Source organism: Chelmon rostratus, chromosome 14 (assembly GCF_017976325.1).
Source record: "Chelmon rostratus isolate fCheRos1 chromosome 14, fCheRos1.pri, whole genome shotgun sequence".
NCBI lineage: Eukaryota > Metazoa > Chordata > Actinopteri > Chaetodontiformes > Chaetodontidae > Chelmon > Chelmon rostratus.
In genome coordinates this window covers 2,480,265-2,491,305 of record NC_055671.1, presented here as the reverse complement: position 1 = coordinate 2,491,305, position 11,041 = coordinate 2,480,265, and positions in this window count along the sequence as shown.

Here is an 11,041-nt window from a genome sequence, read left to right as displayed (position 1 = left end):
TCAGATTTTATCCCTGCCAGATACCTCAAAAAGGTTTTTAACAGTGTTGATCCCACTATTTTATCAACTGTAAATAGCTCGCTGTCCTCTGGCTGTGTTCTCTCTTACCTCAGGTAAGGAGTGTTTCTTTAGAAACCCAGCCTTGCCCCTGCCAATTTGAAAACTTTTAGACCCATCTCTCTAAATGACAGTTTTTTTTAATCAAACTCTGCTTACTCAAAGTTGATGCCTGTTCTGAATACTTTTGATAATCGTGACAAATTTCAGGTGTCTGTCCACGTCGTTGCACAGCATCTACTCTCATCAAAATATCGACCAGCCTTTTACTTACAGCTAATGGTGATTTTAATTCGTCTGGATTTGAGCTCTGCATTTGAAACTGGATCACTCCAATAGGGCACTATTGGATCACCTTGACAAGTGGGTGGCTATTGGGGACACTTTTCTGCAATGGTTTAAATCCTATTTAACAAACAGGACCTTCTCAGTCGCCATTGGTAGTGCCACCTGTACATGCTGCCACATAAACAAACACACAATCATTCATTGTTGATATCCCATAACCTTGTGCAGTTAAATGAAAACAAACTGGAAATAATTCTCTCAGCTCCATCCCTAATTTACAGAAATATCTTGGATCCTTCAAATGCCAGACCTGTAGCCAGAAGCCTGGATGTGATATCTGATCACAGATCAGATCCTTTCCCTCTCGTCCTGATCTCGAGAAGGTCACCCAGGTCCTTATTTCACCTCTGCTGCTGACACCTTCAGCTAGTGCAAAACGCAGGTCTTTGGCTTTTAACAAACACTAGCAGACGAGACGATATCAGCCCTGTTTAGGCCTCTGTTCAGTAGTCACCAGACAGTTTTTATGGTTTCACTGATCACCTGTAAAGCACCACATGGTTTAGCATCCAGCTACATTGCCGAGTTGCCGCTCGCCTACGAGCCAGGACGCTCAGATCTATTTGTGAGCTCAGACCAAAAGTGACCCGGTTTTTGCAGTCAGGGTCCCTCAGTTCTGGAAGTCCCTACCTATGGATCTGACGGTTGCAGGGTCAGTGACATCTTTCAAATCACTTCTCAAAGCGTATTTTCAAAACAGCCCTTTACAAATTCTAGCACACCGTGTTATTGACAATAGGTCTTATCTGTTTTGTTAATAGTACTTATCTGTATTTATTTACTTCAGTCCCAAAATGTCTTAATCCTGTTTTAATTTTGTAAACTTGGTAGCTCTGATTTGAAAAGTGCTGAAAAAAAATAAGTTTATTATTATGAGTCACACAGTGCACAGCCGGGCGCAAGTGAAAGGAACTGGTTACATTGCAGAGAAGTTGGAGGTGTGCAGCCTGTCACGTGCAGCTCTTCATCTATCAGCTCACTTCATCTTCTTCAATAACTCCCTCCAATATTTCAAACTGATATGTTGTCAAACAATGCAGAAAATGGCCGTTGTCGTCTTTTGCAGACGCATTTTTGATGAACGACAGAGGTCAGTGTCAATCTCACTGACAAACAAGTGGCATTTCCTGTGACTATTTTATATTGCAGAACTGCGAGATGTTTGGTTTGTATTAGCAGTAAGTTCAAAGGCCTAAAGCCCTGCCCTTGACACTGCATAGAGTGCTGTTCGCTTCTTTATTCAAAGTCTATTAACATTAGAGGTGTCGCTTGTCCATTCCAAAGTCGACACTGCATGTCCTTGGGTCCCCACTCACCAAGTGTGAGGTAGATTGGATGAATGGTTCTCCGGACATACATACAGAGTTTCCCTGCTTTACAGTTAGACACAGCGGTTGAATGTCTGAGAAGGTCAGTGTATAGTTTTTCAAAAATAAGATTTATTTTCCAAGGCCAGACTGTCAGACTGTAGCCAATCAGATTTATAGTGGTTATTTCAGAGCAGTAAAAATCTTTTCTGTCCCTTAGCTTGACATAATCTAAAATTAATTCATTGTAATGTGGCCTTGCAGTGTATCTGCTCTCCATATGGTGCATGGGCTGGTTTACATGAGCGCCCATTAAATGAACAGCTACACATATGCTCCCTGCTGCCATATATAAACCTGTAGGTATTCAGTTGTTCTCTTGACATTTGTTTGTTATTATTTAAAAGGTAAGGTTACAAACTAAAGTCATTATTATGATCAGTTCAGTGTTTCATTCATTATTAAGTTTGTGTTCCCTCAGGGAGATGGCTTCATTTTCATTTGAGCCTTCTGAATCTATGAAAATGTGTAGCTTTCTGAACACTGAATGTCCTGCAGGGCTAAGTTAACATTATAACAAGGGGGTTTGCACCAGCTCAGAGCTAATTTGTTTGAACAGTGGGTATGTCAGCCCCTTAATCCCCTAAAATGCTGTGGATTTATTCCATGCCTTAGTTTTATCAGTGGAGCGCAGTCCATACGACCATCTTCCTCCTTTGTAGTAGCACAGTGTGTGGAAAGGGGTACCTGTGTATATATAACTGCATCACATCAGGTCCAGCTGTGGGAAGAACTGTGAGAAAGCAAGGATGTGGTTAAGATGAAGTTTTAAAAAACAGAATTTTTTTGGTAAAGTAATTTTAGTGAAGTCAAAGGAGCAACAAGTCAAGATTTTACCGCCTTGAGCATGAATGTAATGCATCTGTTGGAGATTAGTAGGATTGTTTATTGGTGTCAGTGAGTCAACAGTCTCTGAGATGCTTTTCAACAGTTGCTTAGTGACATTTGATGCTTACTTTACCCACCCTGCCCCCGTCCATCCTCACAAGTAAAAGGACAGAATTAGCCTTAGGCTAATGTGAACTTTTCTTCATGTGCTGAAAGTGACCACTGCATGCACCTCGCAGGACCTCACAGAGCATAAAAACTGAATTCTGTCAGTCATTTCAATGATTTCTGAGGAGATTTAGTGTTTATAACAGATATGAACCTTTACTATCTGATACACCAGTGTTGACAAACTGCCTGTAGCCTGAATAATACTCATATAGGCATTACTAGACCAGAAGTATCCCAAGGTGTAGGCTACAGTAGGCTAAGAACCGTAATGATGAAGAGATCACCTCAGCTTCGATGTTCAAAAAGTTGCAGACCACACATTATCACAAATTGTGAGGGGGACGAGATACTTGTATGTTGCATTTATGTGTGTGTGATGTCTGTTTGTAAAATAGTGGCAAATTAGATTTGAATTTAATAACTAACGATATTTGCTTATTCCCAGAGGACCTCCTTCATTAAACTACCCCCATACAGAGTCCTACTACCTTTACCACAGTTTACATCGACCCCTCGACCGTAGATCTGTCTGTTATCAGGATGCTGATGAAGCAAAGTGTAACTGTGTGCTGCCATGAGATACCTGCACCCAGCAGTTCAGACTGCACATCTGCACAGTGAGGAAACAGTACAAAAATAAATAACAGAAAAACTCAAATAAAGCTTGTTTGTTGGTATTCTTGCCCACTAGATTTTCCTTTCTGAAAACCTACAAATAATAAATTCTGCCGTATTTTGCAGATTTCAGATTTAATGAAATGATTGAACAAAACTGATGATACACAGGTCTGTATAGGTCCATGTCCCCTCTTTCCAAAGCTCTGTTCAACTTGTTTAATAACAGGATGAATTTCCAAAGAAAAAAAGGAAACCCTTTTCTCTTTTTCATCTTCAAATCAGCAACTGGAATAGAAGATGAACCAAAACTAGAAAACAACGTTTATTTTCGCTTTTATTGTTATATCTGTATTATTAACTCCTGCCGCATCTCCACAAAGACGTTGCCATGGGTTATCCTTGCTAAGGCCAGGGGAGATGGATGGTTGGATGGATTGCCTAGTGAAAGAGACAATAGGAGGTTACCCTGGCTAACTGAATAGCCTAACTGAAGGCTTGAAAGTGCATTCCATTCATTCGGAAGGAGACCATATATAACCTAGCTGCTGATTGCCAACAAAGTGAATTGGCTTGTGAACAACGAAGACTTAAGAATGTTTTTTATCTGCCTGTGGAAGAGCGTCTGATTCTGTAGCCTTTGAGCAAAAATGTGACCAGCGAAACTTGACGATGTTAACGGTGATATGCAGGAATTGTTGGTTATTGTTTCAACTTCAGTACACACATGAGTCACACACCACGGCAATGACAAGTGTGCTCCAGCCATGTTCATCACTTTTAAATGTCCTCCCCTTTTCATCTCTGCCACTCAGAGCAAGTTTCTGTATTTGGTAGTTTTTTCTCTAGTTGGAATGCTCTTCTGTATTGTTTCAAATTGATAAAGATGTTTTCTTAATTTGCTTGTGTTTTCATATATTTAAATGGGTTTTCTTACATACCTCTTGCAGTGTGTAGAGCTCTCAGGGCCACTGTAGTCCAGTTTGACAAACAGATCCATGAGTTTAAAGATTAGCAAATGCTGAATCACTGCACAGTGATTTATAATGATGAGACAGGATTATACAGGAAGAAAAGTTTCCACAGTGACACAGTTTTATCTGCCTGCATCTTATTGTTTCTTCAGTCAGTCAACAACTGCCACACTGAAATAATGGGACAAAGCACACACATTTATTTCTGGCAGTTGGCCTGGTTCACTGATCCACCACATTGTAGGATCTCCATTTTCTTATTGACAAAAAATGTAACAAAGTAGATAAATGAATAACAACTAACTGACTGTTTTTAATGCATCATATAAAACAAATTACTTTTAATTTCAAACTTCTACAGGAACGAACCAGAGACCAACTCCATGTGACTTACCCACATTGTAGGATCTCCATTTTATTATGGATCACCCACAATGCACCTGTTATAAAACAGCGAATATTTCCTTTGGGATTTCACAATAAAATGCACGAACTTCATATTGACAAAATAAAATAGCTAAATAAATAAATAAATAAATTCAACTATAAAATATGCTACGTATTTACTCTTACACTCAGTAAGAAAGAAATATAACATATAAAGGAAAATGCTCCTTATTCAATCTGTCACATCAGCACTGTTTTCTTTTAATCCTGACCTCCACCTCTCCATATCCTTAACCAGGTAGTTTATTTTCCCCAAAACATAATCAGACCTTAGCATGCGTGTTATTCATGATGTATTGTAGACCAAAACGGTGACTGCACTGCGCACTCCAGCTGAAAACAGGCAGGAGCTCCTGGAAGCATAAATTAGCCAATTTTATTACAACAAGCTCCTCAATATGTTATTAAAAATTGGTCCAATTACACAACTGAGCTTCGAATCTATTTTTGTGTGTGCATGTGGGTGTGTGAAAACAAATGTTAAAATATAGTGAATTACAGGAAAATTAAAGGTTTTTACTGAGAAGCAAGTTATTAAATTTGAGCACATTTTCACAAGGGCATGCTTGTAACTGTGATGTTTTGAAAATAGTCTCAAACATGACCTTGAATATGAATGTATGAAAAAAATGAATGTCTTTATGGATGAACAATTTTTCATTGAGAGCGATTCTTTGAATGACAGTGGCCTCCAAAAATGAAGCGTGTCAGGCTGTACAAATGGGAGACTCGAGGATATTTTTTAGGGTTAGTTTGCCCCTGGCTCTGCAGCTGCAGAGGAAGCTACAAAAAGGAATACAAAATAGGCAGCAAAGGTAGTAATTATATTTAATATATAATATAATTTAATATGTAATATTTAATAACTAAATCTTACTCAGTCCTTACTCAGTTGAATGCATTAAAAGTATCACTAACCTACTGCAAAATGTTGTCAATCAAGTCATCCTAGATGAAGACTGTTCAGTGGTAGTGTGTAGCCACATTACTATCTGACTGGAGAGACTGATTCGGCAACAATCTCCATCCTATATCTATTGTGATTCTGTGGTGCTCAAGCAGGATTTGAGTAATTGCTTTGTTGCATATTTGACGAGCTATCCAGAGAAAGACATCTTTTTTTAACACATCTTTGACTTTTTCCAACAAACATCCACTGTATTTACATCTTCGCCATTGCATAGTGTACAAACTCCACTCACATGCTGTATTTAATCCAATGTCATGCCAAAGTGTCTAACAGACACTACCTCTGCCTTTGTGCAAGGAGGAACTGGAGGAGCACTGCCAGAGCCCTGCAAAATGAGCTCCATTGGCCACAAATGTGCATGTGTCTGCTCAAACGGTCAGAAACAGACTCCATGAGGGTGGTATGAGGGCCTGACATCCACAGGTGGGGGTTGTGCTTACAGCCCAACACCATGCATGACGTTTGGCATTTGCCTAGAACACCAAGGTTGGAAAATTCTCGACTGGCGCCCTGTGCTCTTCACAGATGAAAGCAGGTTCACACTGAGCACATGTGACAGACGTGAAGAGTCTGGAGACTCCGTGGAGAACGTTCTGCCTGCAACATTCTCCAGCATGACCGGTTTGGCAGTGGGTCAGTAATGGTGTGGGGTGGCATTTCTTTGGGGGGCCGCACAGCCCTCCATGTGCTCGCCAGAGGTAGCCTGTTAGGTACTGAGATGAGATCCTCAGACCCCCTGTGAGAGACGTGAGAATGCAAGACAATGCTAGACCTCATGCGGCTGGAGTGTGTCAGCAGTTCCTGCAATCCGTAGGCACCCCCCCCCCCCCCCCCCCATCATCTGGGACATCATGTCTCGCTCCATCTACCAATGCCACGTTGCACCACAGACCAGGAGTTGGTGGATGGTTTAGTCCAGGTCTGGGAGGAGATCCCTCAGGAGACCATCCGGTCCAGGCGTTGTAGGGAGGTCATACAGGCATGAGGAGGCGACACACACTACTGAGCCTCATTTTGGCTTGTTTTAAGGACATTACATCAAACTTGTGTTATTTTATTATTCCCTTTATTTTTTTGAGCACTCTTCCCCTTTTGCTTTTAATAATCTCCATCTCTCTTTTCTGGTCTCTACTCTTGTTTTCTCATTCCTTTTTTTTATCTTGTACTTCATCTACTCTACCAACTTCCTGGTATGTGGGCCCCGCCCAGTGTTGCCTTGTTTGCCTGGCACTCAGCGGGACCTCCAAGCCCATCAGAGGGTACTGACGCACCTAGTAAACATTGCTAGAGGCTTCTAAGTTGCTGCCTCCAGTCACACAAAGTCTGTGTTCAAACGTTACAAAAGTTAGCGTTGGCTAGCCCACATGGTGCTGATCCTTTGTTGCTGTTATACACACAGAAAGATTTATAAATTTAGAATCAGATCAAATTCAGTGTCCCCTGAGTCATTAATGCTTGAAGCCATTCACAAAATAGGGCTACGTACCCCAAGGGAAGTGCTTATAAAGGTCAGTGCGATTTCCAAACACACACATCACTGGTACAGAGCTGGTACAACTGAATGCAATCTTTGTAGGCAACAGATGAAATAGGATTATAAAATATTAACTCCTCTATTAAAATAATGATTGCTTTTTCTTATCAGTATGGGTTGAACCCAGCATCCAGGAACTTGGTGGTGACAGTCTTTCTGTTCTTGTTGTATTCTGGAGGACTATCTTCCAGTACTTGTGTGAAGAGTGAAACGGTGCCATGGCCTCGCTGTGACTCTGTTCAGAAACACACTCCTGGCAGTTAACAAAAGTGAATTTTTTTGGAGGGTGCACAGAGTTCCTCTTGTAAAATGCAGCATATGAGTGTGCAGCACTGTGTTGGTAGGCAAGTCCAACACTCACTGACCTAGATACATGACTAGGAACTGGACCTGTGTGATTATTGTGTGGTGGTGCATATGGCAGGGGACTGACTTTTTCTTCTAAAAATTTAGAGATGTAACTCTTTACAAGCAAGTATGAGAAGGAATTCATGACTTTCATAGACCATAACAAGATGGAAGACCCTCCCTGTATATTTCTTGGCAGAATCAACCTTATCAAGATGACCATCGATCCAAAAATATTATATCCAATGTCTATGGAGTGATTCTAAAGTTAACTAACGTTAACGTTAAAATTAATGTATCAATAAAGCAATAGCAGACTTTATTTGAGCTGGCAGGAAAACCTACCTAAACAACAAGGTGTGCAGGGTTTACCAAATATAGGGTATTTTATGTTGTCCATACAAGCCAGAATTCTCTCTTCCTCATTGAATAAACATTCCGACTCACTTTGGCTTGACGTGGAGTCAGCGGTTTGTAAATCCTTTTCTCCTGTGCACCTGTTCGATAAACACCTGAATGATGACTAATGTACACCGAAAATTAAAAAGACTCCAAAACAATCACCCACTAAATGTTCTGATGACACCGGTAGGTAACCCAGAGCCATCATCACAGGGAACAGGACCTAATTGTGACATCTTAATATGAAGCAATGTCTTGTTTATTTTCTGTCTTTATGTAAAACACACTTAGTCTATGTGAACAATGCTTCAAATTGAATTTACAACAATAATAATTAGTATTATTTCTCCTTGTCCTTGTCATAGGGTGCATGTCTATGTGTAGAGTCATTTTTCCTTCTCAGCCTGTTTTTACCTCATTCATTTTGTTGAGAACATGAGAGAAATCAACATCATTCTGTGTTGCAAAAAAGAGCTGTAGCTTCAGGGTTTGTTGTTAGATACGCAAACTTTAGCTACGTGATCAGGATGGGTGGAGTGATGTTTGTTAATTGCACAAGCCTGATTCCAGAAAAGTTGGGATGCTGTGTAAAACATAAATATAAAGAGAATTCAATGATTAGCCAGTCCTTTTTGACCCATATTCAACTGAATACAGGACAAAGACAAGATATTTAATGTTCATACTGTTAAACTCTAACACTCATTCTGAATTTGATGCCTTTTCTTTTCAAACCAAACTTACCTGCACAACATTGTCTCTGTTAGAATGTGATCTTTATCCAATCGCATTTGTCCTGGCATCTTAAGATTAGCTTGTGAGTTTGTTTGTTCTTCTTTTCTCTCTCTCATCTCACATTAAGAACAACATTTCACCATCTACAATTCAGCATATCTTTCAAAAATTCTGAGAATCTGGCAAATTCTCTGCACATAAGGGACAAAGCGAAAAACCATCATTGAATCCCAGTGACCTTTGATCCTTCAATCAAAACAGCCTTAAGAACTAACATGACTGTATAAAGGATATTGCTACATGCACATGTGAACAGAAAACCATTTTTCTTAAACCCAAATTTGTCGCTGCATCTACAAATGCAAGTTAAGACTCTGCCATGCAAAGCAAAAGCCAGGTCTAAACAACATCTAACCAACTGCCAACTAAAATAGTTGATCTGATATGGTTAATCTGAGACGGACTGACCCAGTAAAAGTCCACATTTCAAATAGTTTCATCCAGTATCATCCAGATTGTTGTCAAAAGCCAGTGTCTGTATTGGGGATGGGTTAGTGCCCATGGCATGGGTAACCTTCTCATCAGTGAAGGCACCATTAAGGCTGAGGGGTTCACACAGGTTTCTGAGTAGCATTGCCTGCCACCCAGACATGTTTTTTTGGTGATGTCCTTGCTTATTTCAGCAAGATTACACAAAGTCACCTTCTGCGTGTGAAAAGAGTGCAGGTACTGGTCTGGCCTGCCCGCCAGTCAAACATGTCTCCAATTGAAAATATGTGTCACATTATGAAGCGCGAAAGACGACTGAAATGTTGACTTCAGACTGAAATTGTGTATCAAGTAAGCATGGGAAAGAGCTTTGCTTTCAATACTTCAACAATTAGTGTCCTCAGCTCCCTAATTCTTACTGAGTGATGTTAAAGGAAAATGTGATGTAACACAGTGGTAAACAGATCTCTGGCTCGCTGTGTTGCAGCACACAGCTTGTGTGGCGTGCATCAGGCTCTTATCTATAGCCAGGGGAAGGAAGAAGACTGTCTGATGTCTGTCACATTATTTCCCTTTTCTTCACAGGCTTGTTCTTGTTAAAAAGCGCAAATATGAGGTCAAAATCATTTTGGTACAATGTACATGTAAATACCTTCCTTTGTTGTTTTCTCCAGGATGTATGCTTATTGGAAGTGTTGGAAGTTTAAGGGCCCTGTCATGTTAAAAGCTATCTGGTTCAATGTTTGTCCTTAAATCCTGTTTTGTATGCATTTTCACTGTTTAACTTTAGTGGTGTAATACTACTTACTAGCAAAAGTGTTTTGCTAACGTGATTGCCCACTCTACTGATCTGTTATGCTAAGCGCAGTGTCTCACCTGCCAGCCAATTTGGTGACCTGTTTGAACGTAGTAGCCGAGACAGCTGAGAGAAACTTTTTAAAAAGATGTATACTTCTGGTACGTGAAGGATTATAGGAAATGTGAAGGTATGAGACGCAGTGTTGCATGTTGGGACAGGATCATCTGACTTGACAGCCCAAGACTGGATTACAGACCCCGACGCGCCGCCGGCATTCATATGCCTGGACATTGTAAATTTACATTATCTCGCTTCTTAATCGAGTGCATATGAGCTCATGAACAGTTTTGCAGTGGTTGGGTGCAAGATCTGCTAATCCACGTGCAAGTCAGACTCACAAAGCTAAGGTTGCATTGCTCTTTTTATATTTACACAAAATATAAAACCTTCAGAAACATTTGGAAATGTGATTGGTGTATTGAGTCATAGGCTGTATTTATGATCTTTTGGTGTTTCACAACACAAGTTACACTCTAAGTCAAACGTTTTGTGTAGTCAGTTTCTTCTTCAATAATTGATTGAATACATTATTTGCTACCATTGTTGCACCGTGACCCACAGTGACACGATGTTGGTGTGCCGTCTCACTGTTTCCTGCAGGCCAGTACATCACCACAGTTACCTGCAGCAAGGGATGCTGTCAGCCAGACCAAGACACACTGTTGACCTCAGCCCCCCATCAAAGGTGCAGATTTTTAGCCTGATAAATTAGGGCTCATTTGAGCTACAAGGTGATGCAGCCTTTAGTAGTTGTATTTATACTGAAATATTATCATCGGCAGTTACACGTGGCATCTAGGCCTGTGGTAGCATTGTAGCAGCTAACAATAGCTAAAGCGGTGAGAGTATGATAGTATCTTAGCAGTTAGTATTGGTAGCTAGCAATTAACATTAACA